Raw genomic sequence first — 23,396 nt, 5'->3', positions numbered from 1 at the left:
TTGCTTTTTTATCTACATCTATCTTGATTCAGTTATTACTTCTAACTGGTACAAACACATTTATTGCACTGGCAACAAAGTACTACTTTTTTTTTTCTTCTTCTTTTTTTCCTTTCTTTCTTTTCAAAGGAGCTCATTAAACTGAAAGTAGTTAAATTTGAAGTTTCCATGGAACGCTTGGAGACATAATTCAGAGATAAGAGCATTAACTAAAGTAACTTCTGTGGCAACCATCATTCTGGTTTTCTGTTCATAGCTGTCTCGGCATTACGAGTTTTGTTGCATAACATTGATTTCTTTTTTAAAGGAATTTTTGTTCCACACCAAGCAACATGCAAAACATCCTCTCCTCAGGCCTAGGACACAACTCTGAAGAGAGATACTGGTAGCAAACAGCTTGTTCTGCAGTGCTTTACTACCAAAGGCAGTTACTTAGGCAGACAAGAGTAGGATTCATCCTATTTTTATGCTTTGCATGCAGAAAGGAAGGTTATATAGTAGCACAAGGCTCAGCAAAATTTCTTTCATCTGTTTCTACAGGGAATGGCAGCTAGGGACATTCCCTTTCATTTATTTTATGTTGGGGTAGATACATCAGAAGGAACTCCCAGACAGTTAAAAAAAAAAAGTCTTTTCCTGTGATTTCCTTATGCAGAGATTGGTCATGGAAGAATGGTCTAGCACTACTGCATGAATGCCTTAGCTAAGACCTCTTAACATCTCAAAATACAACATTTCAGGTTACTTTCAAATGGAACAAGACTCCATTGGCAAAAGAAAATCATTCAAAAGACGTTAAACGCTTCTTTCTGATGGGACATTCCCAAGGGGCCTGTCCAGGAGGAGCAGAGCAGGGAAAAAAGATGGCACAAGGGATGGGGGCTTCAGGGTATAAGCAACCATCTTGTCTCCAGAGTGACCTCGCATAATTCTACAGAGTCAGGGGCAGAACGAGGGGAGGTGGCAGTGCCAAGCCCGTCCGTAAAACACTGCGAGACCCACCAATGACAAGGTCACTCGGGCTGGTTGCTTTCCATGGCCGCAGTGCAGGTCAGCTCAAAGCTGGCACCTCCAGGAACCAAGCGGTGCCTTCCTGATCTCCCTCATCCCACAAGTGGAAAAGCACATCCAAACTCATTCCTGAGAAAGTGCTGTGCTTACTTTTCCACAGTATGGACAAGGCCTTAAGGGCCAGAGGAGAGAAGCCATTACAAAATGCTTCCTGTCAAAAGGAATTTCAGTTCTGGCAGTAGCTTGGAGGTCAGCCCTTATTTCCCTCCCCTGAGGTTTCTACTGAAGAATCACCCATTAAAGTTGCTCAAGGAAAAATTTTGCAGATTTCAAGCCTGGGTTTGGGTTGGGGTTTTTTTGCAATTGTTTGAATAGACTATTTCAGTCGGAAGGGACAGTCACCTAGTCCAACTGCCTGACCGCTTCAAGGGCTGACCAGAAGTTAAAGCCTGTTGTTAAGGGCATTGTCCAAATGCCTCTTAAACACTGACAGGCTTGGGGCATCCGCCACCTCCCAGGGAAGTGTGTTCCAGTGCTTGACCTCCTCTCAGTAAAGAAATGCTTCATAACATGCAGTCTGAACCCTCCTGACACAACTCTGAACTGTTCCCACACATCCTAACACTGGGTAACACAGAGAAGAGCTCAGCAGGGGACTGTGACAAACTCCAACCATTTCCTGAGAAAGGTTCAGTGTTGCAACAAGAAGCGCTTTAGGCTGCAAGCATGATACAGATCTGTCCTGGTGCTTTGCTGGGGGTAGAAAGTCAGCATAGATATCAAGGATACTTGCGTTTACTCTGCTCACCAAGAGCAACTGTGGCAATGTTCTTCTCTACAACAACACTTCTGCCAGTGAAGTTCTTTGAGGAACACGGTAATGAATGAAAACTTCACTCACTTGAGCTGGCCTCAGTAATCTTCTGCTCTTACTCTCTCTTCCATATATCCCCTAACCACGAACTACTCCAGTTCCCATTGGTAACCAAGCTGGTAATTAATTGCCACGACTGTATTTTTGGCAATCACCTTATGAAATCATTACGTACAACAGTGTTTCTATAGACTCTGTTCTGACAGAGCTGCGAGCTGCCACTGGGAAAGTGGAAATTAATCTGACATTATCGATAAAACATGAGTACATCTTTTAATCTGCCTAATCCTCTTTAAAATGTAAATAGAGTAATTCTGTAAAATGACATGGACTAAACTATGAGTGAGCAAAAGAAATGGTATACCAAAAGGACAAACCTTGAAAACTGCAACCTTTTACAGTCCACCTGATACAATTTAAGCAATTTAAACAGTGGGGACATGAATCAGCTCTCTCCCAAATAGACAAGTGAATCTGTGCTAGCAGATCTTATTTTTTTTTGAATTTTCAAGTTATTGAAAAAAGTAATTTATGGTCTATTTAGGACTTGCACATAGTAATTCTGGAAAGTGACACCTGAAGTCATTAAGCCTACAGAAATACCTCGCTTCTTGCTAAAAGGTCCACATCTCCCTCCCCTAAAATCAATCCAGCAACCATTAATGCTTTTCTACTTTTAAAAGCAAGTGACCAAACCACCAGCCTTAGCCCCATTTTTGCTGATGCTGGTTTTCAGGGACATTACTCCAGTGACTGTGTAAGAGAAAACTCAGGCTGGAGATGTACTTCAGATGCTGTTCATGTGGCGATAACTGAACTGGCGTTCTGCCCTACACAGAAACAAGCTACAGTAACCCACTAAAGCAAGCAAGTTCCCTCTCCATATACCAGAGAGAGCAATGCACCTCCAAGCAGAAGTGCTGCGCCTTGGAAATACCCACAAAATGCCCCATAGCCATCAGGATGTTGCATCCAAAGCGATTGCTACATTTATAAGGATGTCTACAAGTAAATGAGTTCTATTTCGCAAGGTATGAAGAAACAACTGTTTCCACTTACTGGAAGCACCGTAAATCAGTGGCTTGCTTATGTATTACCAAGCATGCAAGAGAAAACATTCCAGATATTAAAGTAGCCATCTTGAGTCAGGACTCACAAGGCTTACAGACTGCAGTTCATACTAGTTTGCAAATCTATCTTTTGGGATGGTTCTTCAAATTAAAGGAACTGTTGCACCTGCTATTCAAGAAGGGCAGGATCCAAACACCACCCCCACCTGCCCCCCCCAATATATTTTTCTCTGTCCAAAGCTTTTAATATCCTTCTCTCCCAAATCTACAGACAATCAACACTGCCTTCTCACCATACTTCATACTTCTCAATGTCCCAGGTTCCCTAAGCAAGCATTTCTGTGACAGAGAAACATGCCATGAGACACTAATTCTTCAAACTAGTCCAGTATATTTAATTTATCAAAATTTTCAACTCGCTTGATATTTGCTCCCTTTACTTATCCCAGTGAGTTTCAGCCTGGGCTTCAAAAGCAAGAAGAAAATACTGAAACTAAAACTTTCAAGGCAAAGGAAATTTCATGAAACCACCACCAAAAAAAAAAAAGTGTTTTAAGAAAACCAGAACTAATGTTACAACAGCATCAAATTTTGTGACTACTATCTGCTGTTTTAATCACTCTCAGGCTTCCACATGGTGTGCAGCATCAGTAGCAAGCTGCAAAACGTGCTCTCTTCAGCAGTCCTGTGTTTGTTTTTACATCAAATAACTTAATCAGAACACACACTGTTGTTAGATTTCTTCCAAAGTAATTAAATAACTATTCAATACCAATTAATCACAGTTAAATAAGGGTCTGTCACCAAAGTGCTATGTACACATTTCAGACTATTTAATGGTCAAATACTTGGCAGTATCAAAGTTAAACAATGATTCATTAAACCTCCTCCACTACACAATAGTTAGGCTAAACTTGAAGTGAAAGAAGCAAACCTCTTTTGTTCTCCATGAAAAAAGACATCAAACCTCAGTATGTGATATTCTTTTCTTCCTCACTCTGTAAACTGCTTTAATTGCATGAATCAGAATGTGTTCAGGTGCTACATACCCACTTTGCTTCTGCAGGTGCCTGCTGATACTCTGGAACAGATATTCAAACCTATCATCCCAATAATGAAAACACTTGACAGTGTGCCACACCTATTTAAAATGTTTATACATACTTCACGATGAAAGAAATATAATCCAAACTGAACCAACACTTAGTATGTAAACACCAGAAAAGAAAAGGTATTTTCTTTTTTTTTTTAAACAAGAAACGAGGAACCTTCACTGGAACAGCCAAATGCCACCAATAGCATTTGGTGTTGTGCAACCTAAATTCCAAACATCAAGGACCTTAAGAGCAGCAGGACGTTATTTCTAAACGTATTTGACATTTCTAGTATAGTATGTTGGCCAGGGCATTCACTGAAATACTTCTGGGTAACAGCACCAAGTGGGCAGATCAATTTATATATATATACCTTGCAAAGTTTACAGAGCTTTTACCCTCAGGTGTTTCACTACAGGACACAGAAATACTTCGTTGCTACTTCTCTAGTCAACTGATTTGCCTCTCTGGAGATGCGAAAGGTCCTGCTCAGGATAGAAAGCTTTGGCCACTGGTGTTTGTGTGCATATGGGTGCATGCTCTGGGAATTTTTCTACCCTCAGATCAAGCTAACCCTCAGTCCAGGGAATTTTAATTGCATCACTTTAGCTCAATAGGCAAATGTTATTAATAAATACTGCTTTGCATACTAACACAAACTCCTTCCACGGCAGTTGGCCTAGATTCCCTTTTTCACATACGAGTACACTGCGCTTACCGGGGTGGGGGGGGGAAATAGATTCAAAACCTCTTGATGTGCTCTGCAAGAGCAAAGCCAGGAGCACTTCCCCACTACTGCCCTGTCTCCACAAAGAAAAGTTAACAAACGAAGCACTGTTCTCTCCCACTCCTTGCTGCAAAGTTGCCGAAACTCGCCTGAAAGCAGCTCGAACCAAATGGGTTCAAGAAGGTACTTGGGTCATACTAAATGTAAGCGACCCCAACCATGGCTGAGCTTTGCTTGAAGGCTGTCATGTCACAGAGGTGCTCTTCTCCTCCCAGACAGCTTTAATTTAGAGGGACTGAAGTTAGAGAGTACAAAGCGCACACTTCACCGCTATCTACTTTACTGAGTGAGGAGGGGAAGCCCCCACCCTGCTACTGACATCACTTGCCCAGGCACCACTTGACCAAGGTGACCAAGGTTTCATCACCCCCTTACCCCACCGAGCCCCGGAGAGGCAGGCACAGACTCTGTGCCTCAGGTTGTGTATACGTACAGGCTTACCCAAAAGAGAGAAACCCTGTACTCCCAACAGTCCCTATTACAGCTTGTAACGCCACAGTGATTTGAAACATACACATAGTAGTAAAATAATGCTCAGAGGCGCGTATGTGGTAACGAAAGCACACTCAAAAAGTAGGAATAAAAGAAACAACTGCACAGGACTGGGTAGGTTTAAACACCCATTGATTTAACTACACTGAATGTTTCCCCTTCTGTCTGTGGTTATGAATCGACAGCTCCTCACGTATCTTGCTGGGAAGCTACAGCACTCAGTGACTGATAAGTCTTTACCCATGCTCACTTCACACACACACGCAGAAAAAAAAAGAAAGAAAGAAAAAAAAAAAGAGAGAAAAAAAGAAAAAAAAAAAAAGTATTGCAACTACAAGCAGCCTTCCATTTCATCAAAGCAGCAACAAAGTGGATTGTCCATATCAAATGTTGGCAGGAAGCAGACATTACATCAACCTTGTAAAATACAACTATGAAATCAACAAAATAACTAAAGATGGATTACCAACTCTGAAAGGAATTGTAAGTTTGTGAAATATTTCTTCAGAAAGAAATCTGGAAATGCATCTCCTGCATAGCTGTCAATAACTGATCTACTCTGGCTTTTCTTCCATATTTCTACAAAGAAACGTCAATAGGTCTGTTATCTTTTTTAATATACGTTTAGCACCACATGTCCACACAAACTGCCATATACAGCATTACTGTCTTCCCCACAGGCATCCTATAAATATAAATATTTATAGGATAAATTCCCCCTTTTTTTTTCCTTTAGCAGCCTGAAAATGACAGGAATATTATCACTTCCTTAGACATTTGCAAATGGGCACAGTGGTGCTGGGCCAAAATATGCTGAGATCATAATATCCATTTATCTAAACTGCCAGCATGTAATGAATTCAGGTGGGATGCCTTCTATCCAAATTAATTTACTACTTGAAAAGGACTTTTTACACGACCGCTGTCAAACAGGAGAACAGTCAGCAAACGAGAAGAAAACGTGCACACTGCGTTTGATCTTATTTTTAAGTGTAGGATTTAAAGAAAGACGGATAACTATGACAAGAGATAAGGATGGAAAACAGGCTCCTTTGCAAATGTATTTCTATTTTTACCACTGATGGAGACATCTACATTACCTAGTATGAATACATTGATCTTAACTGTACAGTTGTTTCTTGAGCTTTCCAGTCCACTAGAAACACACTTTAATGACCTACCAATGAGAGTTGCCTTGCCTGCAGAAAATCAAAATAGGTCCACAGAAGTTGACCTATCCCTTTGCTAAATTATGTGGTACAGTTGATTTGTCTTTTTGCCTGGGTGTACTCAGAAAAGCACGTGTATTAACAGCTGTTATCACCAGCCAAAGTCTTTCTCCTCACAATAAAATGCAGAGAGGATATATAAAGTCTTCATTTAGAACAGAATGACACAAAGAAAAACATCTTGATTGGGGGGGAGGGAAGTGTAACTTTCCTTCCTTCTCAAATGGTTTTCATGAGAAATCTCAAAATACCTTCTGCATTGTAACTGCTTTCACATTACACATCATCATCAATTAACCAAGCTGACCACAATTTCAGCAGCCAACAGAATTTGCACAACAGAATTTAACATCAGTGCTGTATTATACTTGCTAACAAAATGATCTCTTACAAAAGCATGATAGATCTGGGATAATATATTCATTAGGAACTTCCAAATTATTGATGCCTGCAATGATACTCCTACACAATAATTAACACTCACAGATTTTTTTTTTCTTTTGTAATTTATTGTGGAAATCAGAATCAGAATCAAAAGAACAAACTTCTGGCTAGATATAAAGTTTTATCCCCTAACTTGAGTACAAAACTACACCTATGCTTCATAACTGGACTGACTATTAAAGCAGAAACCTGCCTGCCCACCTGCTCTTCTCCTACCAACCCCTGGATTTATAGTAAACCTTTCATACATAATTGTGTGATGACGATCACCAGAACAAAGAAGCTAAGCTCTAAATAACCTTTCCACACCTTTAAAACTCACTTTTATTCACTGGAACTATCTTAAATTATCCTGAGTTTCATGAGTAAAATCTACATTTAAACGTACTGAAACACATAAAAACCTAAAACTGAGCTACTAACTCTAATATACTTCCAAAATGTAGTATACAGCAAAAATTAAGCTGTGCTGCAACAGAAGCAACAAGATATTTTTAAGTCCAACTGAACCAGAAGTATATATAGAGGAGGGGGTACAGGAAGACTCGATGCTGGCCTCCTTCTCCCTCCTGAACAGAAAAATAAATAAATAAATAAATGATAGGTAACCATTTACAACTTCTTATCAACTGGCCTTTAAAAGAAGTCAAGTTTTACACTACCTACAGAATTTTCTTTTGATTTACACCACCTTCTTTTTCTACTCCAGACATAAACTTGGGCAGCCTTGTGTAAATCCAGGCCTGGAGGTTGGTGTCCCTGCCTGTGGCAGGGGGGTTGGAGCTCTATGATCCTTGGGGTCCCTTCCAACCCAGGCCGTTCTATAAACTTACCTACTTCAACTTCTCACCACAATATAAAGCATCCCTGTAATAGAAACCTGGAATAGTAAATATGAAATACAGCCCAATACTGGCTTTTTACTAACAAGATTATGAATTTAATTCTTTGTTAAACTATTTAACCACACCCACTTCTGAAAGCATTTGTGTAGTCTAGTTCTCTTTTCTGCTATAAATCCAATTTGGATTGAAAGTATGTCCCAAGTTTTGTTTTGCTGGAGGGGGGAGCTTACAATGAATTAAACTGAATGCTACAAATCAGGGTGGACTAAAATATCTGAAGAGTATTCTGTTGCTGGAATTTCTACATGAAAGGAGAAAAACAGCTTTTTGAACCACTTTTCATTTTCCATACACATAAACATAAATCAATACGAGGATTAAAATAGAAAAAAATTGAAATATATGTCACCTCTCTGGTAAGGTTTTTCCAACAAGTTTTCCTGTGCTATTTATAGTAGCAAGCCTAGATTCAGAATAGGCTTTAAATACTGTATTTCAGAAAATATCAGAAGTAGGGGAAATCTCACACAGTTCTTGCAAAATGTACTTGTAATTGATAATTTTCTTACTATTCCATCTCCTAAAGATAATTCACTGAATAAGCATCTTGCCTTTTTCCAATGTTTTTCACACCCCCTCCTTCTTTTTTCCAGGATTTGAAGTTAGAAGGGCTCAATCATCACCCAGTCTAAGATGATGATAACTAAGTAGGATATTACTGAATATAAATTCTTTGCATCCTGAAATCTTCATTTGAAACAGATACCTGGCTGATACAGGTGTCATTCAGAAAACCAGTACTATCCTGCATTTTACCAATCATACATATTCAGATCTCCTCCCAAACACTGAAGAGATGACTCTGATGTAGTCCATCCATTTTCTCCCTTTTCTAAAAGCATGGAAAATAATTCTATAGGGACTGTTGCTGACAGAGACAGGTCAGGACTTCCAGCCTCTACCTAGCCTTCAGGTTTGAGCATAAAGCCTTCAGCCAGCTCAAAGAGCAGAAAGATTTCATGTCTTCGTAATCTTCATCTTCTGCTTGGCATGTTCCTTTGGTTCGATCACTTGGTTTTCTTTAGCATTAGTTTCTTTTTGTTTTGTTTTTCAGTTTCCTCCTCTGGAAAAAGTGAATTGTTTGGCAAGTATAGGTTCTCTCTGAAGTTCACTCATCATGCACCCATGCAATGATTCCTGAAATACTTTTTCCTTTTTAATTACTTACACCATAAAAAAAAAATCCACTGCAATAACACGAGTTTGGCTATCCAGATGAGACTGGGTAATGTTCAGTGTGGGGTTTTTTTCCTGTCTCAGCTGAAACGTCATTACTAATGAACTTGAGAGAAATTTTGGTATAACTATCAGAAAATTAGAACTGCATCTCTTGGTTTGCTGTGCAAATAATCCAAGCACTTGCTTGGAAAACTTGCTTTCTGTTAAAAAAGACACATCCATCCCCCATTAAATTAAAAGTTTTCCTTCCATTTAGGACATTTTAAACCACATGTTAGAGAAGCACCAGAGAAAATATGGAGACAACTAGATTCACGACTTAGGTACCATTTGCAAAACCACAAAAGAAGCAGCTACTGGGAAACTTGTCAAGAGAATCACAGAATCACAGAATCGTAGGGGTTGGAAGGGACCTTAAGAGACCACCGGGTCCAACCGCCCTGCCAAAGCAGGTTCCCTAGGAGAGATCGCACAGAGAGGCATCCAGAGGCCTTGTTTACAAAGGTACAGCCAAGCCCAGGGGTCAGGACACTTAACACGGGAGGTGAAGGCTGGGCAGACGCGCAAGAGAACACGTTACTTCTACCCGTCGCGGGGTGCGCGCGCTGAATGTGGGTCGCCCACCACCTCCCCAGCCAGCAGGTTAATTGCTGCACTAGAGGCAAGTCTGCGGTAGGCCTCCTTCAGTCGCTGCCCTGGAACCTGCTCCCCCGCTGGATGAATCAGTAACTATGGCACCGGAAAAAGGCGAATCAGCGGCTGCCTGAAGGCTACGGCAGTCAGCATGGGAGGGACTACAACTGGATTCAAATCCCTTCCCCAAAAAAGTTGGGTTGTTTTTTTGGTTTTTTTTTTAGCCTACTTTAGGGCAAGGAATGGATCCAATCCTGGCGAGCAGGCTGTAGGGTATAAGGAGGGATGACTTCACCTCCTCTTCGGTTTTGTTATTGGCACCAAATTCCACTTGCAAATCTTGCCTGAGAAACAACCAAAAAAATCTTTTGTCTTAGAAAAGCTGAAGGCAACCACAGCCCAAGAGCTTTCTTCAAGCAAAGAGTGCTGTCCAAGGGAATCTAGATACAGCCTGACAATGCATTTCTTTGGGCCATCAGCTTCTGGGGGGAAAAAAACAATAAATCACTACAACGTAAACTTCTTTACAACCTAAACTATAATTAACAACACTGAAGTGGGAATGCGGTGTATAATATCCATGCAAATGAAAGAAAACCAAAATCTGACCTCTTCTCTACTGTTTTTTATATTCCTTACGTTAAAAGAAATTTTAATAATTAAATGATTAAATGCTAAGCACTGTGCGAAGTTATATTGCTCTGCATATGACTTTACTGTACCCCCTCTGCTGGGCAACTGTTAGAAAGCTTCACCTTGAAAACAAAAAGAAGAAACTTAGTAGGAGAAGTAGCTGCTGACCATACTAAAACACCAGTAGTGTATAAATCAAGACAAAAGGACCTTAAATGTTCATGTAGAATGCCCCTAGCTTTGACAGCTGAATGCTAGAGGTTAAATTGTTTTAAAAACATATGCTTACATATCCATCACTTAAAGTTAAAAATCTAGCAGAGGCCTAAAATCTTCTATTTTCCATGGCTCATGACACAAATACATTAGCAGCAATATTTCTTGACTTTTCTATAAGGAGAGAAAAAAACCCCTCACACATCAAGGAAGAAAAAACAGCTTCAGTGAACAGTCATTCAAGCAAAAGTGAATACAATTTACAATCTAGCTTGTCTTAATTCAAAGACAGACTTCGCTGTGAAGCTCTGATTTACAGCTCTCCAGCGCTATGAACTCCTCAAATACATAAACAGGCAAAAATAGAAGGGAACCACCCACAACAAGGGACTTGTGAGAACACTGCTGCTTGCGTGACAGATACACCCCAAAGAGGATTAATACATCTGAAGCGGGAGGCAGAGCCCCCAGTAGGATGCACGCTGGACCATCACGTAGCCAGCAGCATGCCCTGCCCTGAAGAGTCTGTTGTGTCAGTTACGAAGAACCAACACGCTGACTATAAACAGCACAACAAGCAGAGGGAAGATGTAGCAGTAAAAGCTGGAACAAAAAGTTGCAGGACAAGATGTGTGTGTTTCAGCCTTTTTTTTTAAGTATGGGAAAACAAAGGGGTCAGGGAATTAATGAGTTTCTCCACCCATATGTTTAACTACTGCCAGTGTAAAGTTGTACTGTGGTTACAACAATCCCGGTGTATCCTGAGAGATGATTTTAAGGTGAAGAAGAGCCAGACTGTGGATGAACTTTACTTCACAGAGAGCAGGAAGTTGCAAAGATGTAAGCATGAAAGATAAGCAGGCAAAATGATGATGGAGGGAGGAAACGCAGGAGTGTGCCAACAGTTACCAGGTGCAGAAATAGTAAAAGCTTTGAATGGGAAGAGGTCTAATGCTTAAATAAAGCCACACGCCCTTCTACACCTCCTGCTAGACTTCCTCAAAGGATCTGGGGCCATAAGATCAAGAAAAAGCCTCCATCTGGCCCTGGGGAGGAGCTGCAAGACAGAACTGTCAAAAGACTAGCTGGCACTAACAGTCAGGGAAGTGGCTGAATTTGGGATGTCTGGATGTCAAAATTGCTTTGTACATATTAACCTGAATTTCTGCCCTACGCAGACGGGCCGCTTGCACATGGCCTCTCCTTCACCCTCTACTTCATTCACTCCATACTTGCTCCCCACTTCCTCTCTTCCCCTTTCTTTCAACGTTGCTTCATCCATTCCCCTTCCCAATGGAACAGCACATGTCCTGGATACAAACAAGCGTGCTTGAAAATGAGGGGAGGTTATCCCACACACAACCAAGGCAGGAAGGCTGACACAGCAAGGCACAGGCTAGGGAGCATGGAAGATTTTGAGACAAAGCAAGTGAGAACAGAAGGTGGCTGCAACACTTAAACTAGAGAGGTGCCTGAATTAACGTTTTGGAAATGCAGAGTGACAAAAAGAGCCAGAGAGGGGAACTACAGTAACTACACGTGAGCTGCAAAGGCAACAGGAAGGGTGTTTCACACTGAAAAACATGGGAAACCCTCACAGCAAGTGAGAGATCAGTTTCTGAAGCAGTTCCCAAATTAGAACTGAGGAAGCCAAGTGGCCACCGTCACCTGAAGGGAGACTGCAAGGTGCATCCAGGACACACCATACGCATTAGCCCCAAGCATTTGATATATACAGAAGTTATACTTGGTTGCTCTTAGAGAACAATTCAGAGGATTTTAGTTCTTGTTTTAAACTGCTCTTACAAGAGCATATTTCACTCCACTAACTACAGGGGCAAGTCAGTTGAGTCTTGTTAGTCTTTAGACCCTACTCTAATTAGCTCGCTTAATTTCATTCACATGGGGTCTTAAGATTTCACAAAACCAATTAAGATTTCAGCTAGAGGACTTCTCCGTAAAAGTTTTCTTTTTCAAAACATATATGGCTGTCTCTGGGTCTTAACAGTTCCCTTACCAACAATTCACTCTGTTTCTCCCACATCCATTTTCACCTGAATTTGGTTTTGGTTTTTATTTTTAAAACCAGTAGCTTCTCTGCTGGCACTATGCTAGATATATCAGGATGAACCAAGTTCCAGGACTGCAAGGAATTGGACAACTACAGGAGCAATGCAAAGACTACGACAGAAATACCTATCTTTCAAGTATCTGTATCCAACATATAAAAATCTTCTCATGGACCTAAAGTACAAGTTATATTTTGGAATAAATACTACAAACTTGGCAAATAATCACTGATAATAAATGGATCCCAAACGTTTTGGTAAAGGCTGTTTTAAAACAACTGCTTTGCTGGTTTTCTGTGCTAAAAAAGGTATCTAAATCTCTGAAAAGGCAGGATAAAAATAGAAAAATACACGTATAATAATGAAATTAAATGACATAAAAATATCTGGTGTTTTTCTTTCCCTCTTCACAAAACAGCATGAGCACAGAACTTGATTCTGGATCAATCTGTGGATACATCATTAATATATACAAAACAAAAGTATAACTTGGGCCACAAAAACCCAACAAACCCACAGAAGGCAAAATTATGTCAATAACCAGACCACTATTAATATCACAGTATTAATTAGTAACAACTGAGCATTGTAGATATTTAATTATAATATTTAGAGAACAAATGTAGGCTCTGACAGTTTTCAAAATGTAGTTTAACTTCGGAATGCATATGAAATGCATCCAATAAACTTTTCATCACAGCTGAATGGTATTTACAATGCTTCTTAACTTTCTGAATGTCTATTTTGTCCTTGACTGCCTCTGGAAAGGAAGTCCTTAAATAGCAACTCACATTCCAAATATGAACGTTTAATTCCTAAAGTTCTTAGTGGTCAACTGTCCAGTGGTGATGTTTTCAGGAAGAGGTCATGACCACATTTCAGTGTTCGGGTCACTCTTAAAAACCTTTTAGGGACTTCTGAACAATGTCTTTGCTTACTTTTTTCCAAAGAAAAGAGACCAAAACATCTCTTGACATCTAAGTTTTATAATCTCTCATAAGCCAGTATTTTCTGGAAAACTGTTGTATCACAGTTGATACAGAAAACACTGGTCATACGAATCAGAAGTCTCTAGTAGAACGCATGAACCATGTGGTGAGGTCTATTACACCTTCCAGAAGGTTCCTTACCTGAGTGGGGTACTGCCCTCATATCTGCAGAAGTCAGTCCACTTGGCTTAATTAGGACCTCAATCAGGTCAAGACATCACAAATTACCTGATCTAGAAACTTAAATAAATAATGGGAGAAAAAAAATCCCAACTCTGGGCACACAGTAAAACGACATAACTAAAGCGTTACCACTTGCATGGGTCAGCCTTCCCTCCTCAGTGCATTCATACACCCAAAGGACCATTATATTCGGAACAGAGATCCTGGAAGAACTGAAAGGTTCTGACATCAGAGAATTTAAACTAGCTGTGAATCCCATTGAGGAGGTATGACTCATCCCTGAGGTTTAAATTAGATTATCAACCAAGTGGAGCAGCACTGTAAATCTACAATGAAAGACGAGTGCCTACAGGAAAATAATTTTTGCCCCTAGTGGCAGATGCCTGAACTTTAAAGGATCTGAGACTAAGCTCTTTGTCAAGCCTTCCTGACAGAAAACAATTGGAATAATTTCTTTAGTTGGTCCAACTTTGCTCCATATGCCACATGCAAACAATATCTAAACCCTGTAAAAGAAAGTATACTGTCACTTCTAAACCAGTTGAGGATCAAACAATTCACAGAAACCAAGACTTATTTTGCTGACAATTAAGCTCTATCACCAAGACTCGAGATTCAATGAAATTTGACAATTGTGAAGAAAGAGGCTTTTGTCTAAGTAAGTCTGAAGCGTTTGGAAGCCTCAACAGAAAATTGGAAGACTGAACGAGATCGCAGTATCAGAGCCTTTGAGGACAGTCTAGAATTCACTAATTAAAATAACTGTCTGCCTTGCTCTGTTTCCTCTGAATTGCTTTGGTATTAGGGCAGAAAGGCATATAGCAAGGGGCCAACCTGGTCTAAGGAGTAAGTGTTATGTTATACATACATCACACTTCCTCTGCCACCAACAGCATATATTGCCTATGCTGCCAGTCAAGCTCCCTGACGAAGAACCACCACCCCTTGAGCGATGAGACGAAAAGACAAGTAAAAATCATTGCTGTACACCCCATCTGAGGGGTGTGAAGGGCTCTTTAAGCCTTTTTCTTCCATGCTGAAAGCCATCACATTTGCTTTGTGCTAATTCATTCAGGTACAACCCAAAGAAGATGGCAAATTCTGTTGTTTTCTAGCACGGAGAGTCTCTGGCTGGAATAATATTCCTGCCTCTCCTTCCCACGGAGTCAAAGAATGAATATATTCTTCTGTTTTTCCAAGAACCCGAACTTGTTCTCATTTGGCCCATGTAATTGAAAAATACATTAAGATTTCTATTCAAAACACCTCCGTGCCTACTTTGCAATTAATATAAAGCAGTCAATAGGCATTTGAATGCCTTGCATCTCATGAGAAGTACAAACAACAGAAGCAAAGGCATTAACAAATTAAGCGGTGCTCTCAGAACTACATTTTAAGCTGAAAGCATCTCAGATCATTTCAGGACCTTGGGATTTTGTATTTCACAAAATGTTCATGTCTCTATCAAAAGTACATAATAACAGTGCTTTATTGTGTGGTTAAGGTGGAAGAACAATTAATGAAATCCTATTTTTTTTCCACAGGAACGTTTCTATTTTTTTTAAGCAAACAAACACTTCTGGAAAGTGTCAGATTGGACCATTTCTGCTCTCAAACACTCAGCAGGTGAACAAAATCATCTGTATAAGCCCTCATAATCTTTGAGAAACACTTATTTCCAAACAATCACTTCTAAACACAGTTTCTTAAGCCTTTGGTAGTAGCTGAGCAACACTGGTTATTAAATTGAGGTGCAAGAGAGTTTATTTTTTCTTATCTCAATTTGAAAAATATGTTGGGATTGTTTTTTTCATTTTTTTCTGTTGGGGGTTTTGGGGGGTTTAAATATAAGCAGCATTTAGTGAACAGCTTTGAATTCAGTACTAAACCACACTCGTAGCTTAATTATGAAAAAAGATCATTGTCGCTACATATTTGGAATATTAAAACTTGTCAGCTTTATAAAAACCTCAAGGCACTTTTTTCTCTCAAATTCAGTTTTATTTTGAAAGCACTCCTTAGATAAGATTTCTTAATATTGGAACAAGCCTAGTATAACTAGCTTTCTGTTGAGAATATTGGGGGGGGGGAAAACGTTGTCTGTATACTGTTAGTTCCACAGGAAAAAAAAAGATGACACTTTTAAAGCTAAACCCATCTCTATTTCACAATTCCGGTGTTTTCAGTTTGCAAAGGTTTCTGCAGAGACCTTTTGTCCTAAATAAGCATCAAATTATTATTTTTTTTTTCTCCAACTGCAAGGGAACATTAGCTGGCTAAAGGTACCTAACGCCACCTCTTTCTTAAACCATTTCACCATTTTTCAGTCAGGAATTACCAGAAATATCCTGGAAAGCTAACAGCAATTGTTTACTTTTGGCCAGTTGTGGAGACTGGGGCGAGGGAGAATTTTCTTTTGAGAGGAATGAAAGAAGGAAGAAAGGAAAGGAGCATTATACTAACATCAGGCAAAGCACATGGGGTTTATATATATAAAAAATACATATATTTATATATATATATGTATTTTTAATATATTTGCAACATAGAGGTAAGTGTGTGTGCATACATAAAAAACTAAATATTAAAATTATAGTTCATTCCCTTCTCTTAAATGTAGTGGTAAACTCAGAGGACTGAAGATGTTAAGATACCCATCCTTAAACACATAGACAGCTAGGTACCCTGAACCCCCATACTGTAGCAGGTAGAAAACACAGCTATTCTCCAGTGAGATTTAGAGCAAAAGCTTAACATTGGTGCTCTCAATAACGCCCTGGAAGAGCCTGCCTGTCTATCATGCACCTGGTAAACCTAGGCTAATGTAACCTTTGTGAATACCCTTCTTTGCCTGGTCATTTCTCATTATACATACACCTCATACTGGAATCCCAAATGGCTAGAAAATACAAATAATCATGGATTTGAAGAACTTCTATTATTTATGCCAGAAAACTGTATATTTTACTCACTGAACCCATAACCTCTATTACTGAAAGGATAATCTTACCGTAACAAAGATGCCATTTATACTTTACACTTAACAACAGCTTAACCAAGCGATTGCACCACACAGCAAATCTGGTCTGAACAGGCATAGGAGCCCCAGCACCTCAGTTTGATTTTAGTTTCTCCTACTGTAAACCGAAAGAAAGTCAGGCTGCTAACTCATAAGACAATGCATGATTTACTCATGTTTACAGGTCTTAACAAATACAGAAGGCTCTTCATTAAGGTGCTGAGCATGAAGGACCTATTCCCCCATTTCAGTGAGAGGGATGAGAAAGCACACACAAGTGATAGGCAGCAGCAGTGCTCCTGAAACTGTTCATTATCCCACGTAATGAGAAGATCACTGCATACAAAACATTTAACATTCTAAGCTAAATCTCTCTAAGTGAAGACACACACTCATCACTTTCTTTCTAAAGCCCAGCACAACAAGACTATAAACCTGAGTGCACTGGAAGAAGAGGTGAATGAGAGAGTGTAAAGTTTATTTACAGCTTTAAAAGTTTACATTAAAAAGAGAGAATGGGGGAAAAACCCAAACCAACAGTGAGCAAATGCCCATAACATCTAACCACTTACTGTTCCCTGGGCATGCCCCAGAAAGGATGGAGCAGGAAGAATATTCCTGTATGACTTGTAACATCTTAAAAACAGATGTAGGAACCCTGTCTGAAAATTCAGACTCAACTGTATCTGGTTTGGGTTGTGAACATTCAAACTCATGAACATGAAATTATGATGAGAAATGAATACATGCAGGGACAAAGGAACACGTATTCCCCATGAAGGGAAGCTTACCACAAAGCAGAGGGCTTTTTCTTGCCTACACACGAATTAGCAATATTCTGCATTGCATCATTTGCATATTAAACAGACAATAACTTAACTGAGAAAAAAAATAAAACAGGTTTACCACACACACACACAGAAATTTCATCCTATCTGATAAAAAGAAAACCGAGGAACAGAGGAGTTAGGCCATCTATCTATCCTCCATCTATTACACCTTATAATTGCCAGCAATAATGTCTGTGCTCCAAATCTTCACCTTCTCAGTTTTCTATGCACCTTCAGATTATTCTGCACTCTGCTCCCAACACTAACAGAAGCTAGTGAAGATATGTGCTTGAAAGAGGGCAGGACGTATGCAGAAAACAGTATAATGGGGTACGGAGAAATGGAAGAGTATCATTCCCAGACACATTAAACAGAGGGTAAATTCATGTACATAGTGGAGTCTCCTTCTCTGGGGATATTCAGGACCTGTCTGGACACCTACCTGTGTGACCTGTCCTAGGGAACATGCTCTGGCAGGGGGGTTGGACCCGATGATCTCTCAAGGTCCCTTCCAATCCCTGTAATTCTGTGATAGTGGGTGAAAACTGACAAGGACCATACCGGTGGACAGAAAAAATCATGAAATGAGGAGTTTAACTTTGATCTTCCTTTTAGTCTACAAATGTAACAAATGCTGCACAAGTAGCACACATGATAAAAGCTCAAGTTGGAGGAGTACTAATGCTTATAGTTATTTTTTAACTGGCAAATGAAGAAGGATATAGGGATGCTGCAACTAGAAGACAAGGAGGTCAGTAGTCATTTGTGAGTCTTCAGTAGCAGTGAAAAGTCCAAAACAAAACCAAAACACCTCCTTAGTATACAACACACTTCTACTTTGAACCAAATAGTTGAGAATTAAGGCTTTGACACCTTTCTCCTATATACCAGCTTCGCATACTGGCTCTGTGAATACAATTTCTTACTCAGCATTATGTAACAGCTAAAGCAGCCTCAGCTTCTCCAGATGCTTCAGAAATTTCCTCATTCCACAGCCTCTCATTAGGGACCACCACAACTAAATATTCTGCTCAAGCCGAAATCAAAAGCTGTACCAACAGAATACACAGCTGAGAATCACCTCGGATTCAGTATGTTCAGCATGAGCCAAAATGTAAATGAATATTAAAACAAACCTCCATGAACCTGCAATTTCCAGTTTCAAGCTACCTACCTCATGGTTGCTATTGACACAGGCAGTAATTAATGTCCATTATATACTACTATCCTAATTATAGGACTGGACTATTGTCCAGTAACTAATAAAGCAACCAAAAAAAATGTTCTTCATATGCTTGATGCTATTTTAAAACACTTTGTAAATCTTTCAAGACTCGTAGCTGTCAACACACACTGCTTGTCATAACTCTGCTTCCTCCAAGCAGAACATTATCTCGCCTAAAATGACATCAGAAATCAAGTCCAGAAGGAGGTCTGCATCTGTTTTCACCTTCACACAGAACAAAAGTCTCTGACAAAGTACCTACTGACTCTGACAGAAAAAAGAACACGGGCATGATGGGGTGAAAACAAGTAAGTAATACTGTATTGTACTATTCACAAATAGCTTAGTAATTAACTCTATTGAGGCTGTAGTGTTTAAACTACACACTTCAGCACACTAAAGTCAAGCTCAATTCAGCATCCCCACTTCCTAACTGTTAATTTCTATCCTTTGGTTTTTTATTCTGGATTGCCAGAACAGGCAGATTCACATACAACAACCATTCTTTTCTACACTAAAATTTTAATTTTGGATCGAGAAGTGCCTTTTGTTTCCAAATATTCTCCAAGATCACCACAGGCACAAATTAATCTTCACTTGTTGCATAATCTGCAAGATGCTGGCAATCTGGGGGTATATATAAAAAAAAGGACTAATTAATTCACCCAGATGCTGCAGTGCAGATTACCTAGGATCATCCAGGAGAAAGATTTCTGTGCAGTAAAGAGCAGAGCCATTCTGATGAACGGAGTTTGCACTGTGACAGTACTTGCTTTAATTTAATATACAGTTATTCAGATAAAAACAAAACACAAACACCAAAAGGGGATGGGTTTTTATTTCTGCACACACCAGCAGTGTCTATCTGTGTCTGTGTTCCTGTAAGAGCAATGAAAGGTTACAGCAGAGGAAAGAGCCCAGAAAAGCCAAGAGCCTGATGTGTAGGGCTTGCACCTAGGATGGGGGAGCATGTGCTCAAGGTCCATATGCTAAATGAGAGGGAGAAGATGGGGGCTCCCTTCCCCACACTCCTGCTCTCATCACCTGGATATCCATTATTCCTGCCCTGCTCTTCCCCAAAAACATGTTTTGGAAACACTTCTGCCTTGTTCCAATGTGGAATGAATGTGAGTTTTCGAAAAGTGTTTCCTTGTATCCCAAAATTATACCAAAATTACTCATTTTCCACCCATAACAGGCATCCACTAACAGCAGGAGAGGAGGTCCTATCCATGCGGTGCCTCCAATCCCTCCAATCCACAAGTCACAGCAGCATCCAGCAATTTTTAAGCAGATTAAAAATAGCAAAAAAAAAAGTATATATTTAAAACTGTTATTATCAAAACCAAAAACCCCCTCCATTCTCCAGATTATCTCCAAAAGCTTATTTGTAGCTGCATCTCCTCAGCTATGCCCTCCTTTAAGCCCCCTTGCAGTTTTGCCTTGATATCATTGCAGTGTCTCCCTGTTTTCAAGTGTCTCCAACCACCATTGCCTTCCTCCTTGCCACAAATCTCGTCAACAGCCTGCCATCTACGCCAGACTAAAACATAACCCCATCTTTACTTCCCTGCTACACTTGCAGGAAAGAGAGGTCTCTGCCCAGCTTCTGTGCAGTCTTTTAAAGCCAAACACTTTTAATTAGATTTCTCTGTCTTGGTCGACTCCTCCATGCCTCCTTTTTTTGCTTGGCTGAGGTGGGGCAAGAGCAGCTCGCTCTGTGGTTGCATTAGCAAATGAAAAAGCCGAGGCTTTGCAGTATCTGGGCCGGTCAGCATTTGGTCAGAAATGAGTTTCGCAGCAGGCCGTTTTCCTCACCGGGGGATCTTAATGTGAAGGAGATAGAAAATCTCTGTGAAGGGACGTTGAAATCTTGTGCCAGGAAAGCAGGAGACTGCACTTGGAAGTGGCTGTCAGTACAAGCTTCAAGCTATTTCCCTATCAAATAATGTCCCGTTCCCTCCTACAAACAGCTTTTCTGTAAGCCTTTTAATTTTATCTCCCGTATTAAGCGTAAACGGGGTGAGCACTGACTCAGTGAACTGAAAATGTAATGGGCTTGTCTCATCAGTTTACGGCCAAGTTTCATTCAATTACTGTTGCAGAGAAAAATAGGATAGAGTTGAATTGAGTTATGCTAATAGATAATAAAGGCAAGCATAACTCCAGAGTACTATTTACTAACTTTAAAGACTACTCCTACGGCAATCAACTTTATAAGGCTCCTGACGGAATCATAATGGCGATAAAACACGTGGAAGTGTAAGACTATTTAAACTCTTAACAAAAGCCATGATAATACTAACAGTAACTCCCACAAAATATCATTTAATAATCACGCCCTGATAAGGTTTAAAGTACATATCGCCATTGTTATATGAAAAAACATTAAAGTCTTTTTTTTTAACACGTAGCAACCTAACAGGTTTTAATTACCACACCTACCTCGGTGACGAGCTGTTCCACTCAAACACTCAAACATAATATTTACAACGTTGTGGGGTTGTTAAGGATCTCGATGATTGATGGAACCTATTGTGTTGCCATCTTAATAACAACAACTGCAAGTGATTACCAACACAGAAGAGAGAATCTGCGTTTTTATTTTACAACAAAAGGCTGTCCTATAGGGACTTCTTTTCAACGTAAACTAACAAACCTGAGCCCACATGAACATGCTTTACAGCTTGGCACAGAGGGTAAAAACCCCAAACCCTCTGCTGCTTTAAGGACAACGTGTTTATTTTTTGCATCAGCTTAAGAGAAGACGGAAGCTCTCAGAAGAGCTGGTGTAGTTTTTTTACAATCCCGCAGAATTCATCTTGACCACAAGGAAGTATCTGAAAACTGCATCAGAAAGATAGCATAGATCTTGGTTCCCCCCGCCCCCCCCCACCCCCCCTCAAAAAAAGAGACAGCAATTGAGTCATTGAGTCAAATAGGAATACAATACATTTTCTGGCATGGCTACTGAATATTTATATCGGTGATGAATGAGGCTACAAACGAAATATTTTAACACGAGGCTTTGCCTTGTTAACTGCATGAAATGCCAAAACACCACCTACTGTAAATCACAGGGTTTAAGACCAGTATTTCTTGTTTAAACATGCTACTTGTTCAGCAGAATCACTTGTGTGAACAAGCATACATTAATGTACACTAACTAGAGCAGTTTCACTACCCAACTGATAGAGTATAATTTAACAACCTCATTATCAGCATTGTAATTTTCAGACTGCTGAAATATCACATTTGTTGCAAATATTATATGGTTTAAACACTTTAACCACATTGCCCATTTGACGCTTCTGTCAGATAAAATGCAGATAGGCATTTGTGCATTGATGAACAGGCTTTTAATCCTATAGAGAAACTTTCTCTGTCAAATTATAGGTGTTTCAACACTTGATTTATGAACACTATAATTAAAATCCTTATGCCTTAAAGAAAAACAAACTCTTCGTTATAACAACAGCTTGCTTTCACATTTTTATCTTTTAATATTTGGAGTTTGCTTTTATGTGCTGCAATTAGCTATCAGTTTGGCATGGCATTTCTGGCTGCCAAAAGAGCAGAAGATTTCTCCTTACAGCCTGGTCAAATCTCAAAGTCTAGCTAAGCACCCAAAGGGATCAATGCCTATTAAATGCTTCCACAAGGCGTCTATGGGGAAAAAGAAATTCTGCTAATTTAACAGGTAGAGGACAACTATCACACTATTCAGTGCTTTCAGTTTATAGGAAGGCCAGAAATGCTGTAATGTCTGCCAAAATATTTCTCCTCCTTCTGTGAACTGTCAGAACCAAGACTTCGGGGAGATGCCATTAAAAAAAAAAAAAAGCAAAGGAAGAAAAAAAAAGCTTGATTTTCATATGCATTTCTGTCGTGGTTCTGGTTCAATTTGAATTTTAGACAGACCTCTGGAGGGGTAAGAGATTCCTATTTTATCTGAACAAATTCATGCATATCATTCATTCTTACAGCACCCATCAGCACAGCAGCAGCAGGTTTCAGTTTCCTAAACTCAATGCAATTCAAAATTACACACAATCTCCACTAAAACTACCATTACTGAAAGTGATGCAGTTACACATTAGCATCCCTTCTCTAAAGAAATCTCTGTCCACAAATCCCAGAAAAGAACAATTCATTTACAAGCTAAGCGAGTAATCTCAACTCAAATCCTGAAGCTTGTCAAAACTAGAATCTCCTAAATTATCAATAAGAAACTAATTTCAAGAAAGGGAACTCCCAATTCAAGTCCTTCTTGCTGAAGTCCTGGTCCCTTCTACCTCGGTTTCTATTGAACTTGTTTTGAAATGTTACAAACATCTTGAAAAAGAAATAATAAGAGAAAGAATGGCTAAAGAAGGTGTCCTTGATGGTACCAAAGTGTCAGACTCCATAGGGTTATCTGACTTTTGGCCACTAATTATTAAGACAACAAAGTTCCTGAGCTTAGCATTACATGAAACTGAAAAGCTTACCAAGTAAAAGATAAATAGAAAATA

The 23,396-nt window shown here is 39.7% G+C and overlaps 1 protein-coding gene across 2 annotated transcripts in view; it reads right to left on the bottom strand.

The window, feature by feature from the left end:
* Positions 1-23,396, bottom strand: part of ABCC4 (ATP binding cassette subfamily C member 4 (PEL blood group)) — a gene marked incomplete at both ends in the record, with an annotated part of 145,879 nt that overhangs the window by 62,072 nt on the left and 60,411 nt on the right. The window lies entirely within an intron of this gene.

This window comes from Gallinula chloropus, assembly GCF_964237585.1.
Source record: "Gallinula chloropus genome assembly, chromosome: 1".
In the NCBI taxonomy this organism is placed as follows: Eukaryota; Metazoa; Chordata; class Aves; order Gruiformes; family Rallidae; genus Gallinula; species Gallinula chloropus.
Note: the sequence above shows the minus strand (reverse complement) of the source record. Positions and strands in the feature narration are given on the sequence as shown.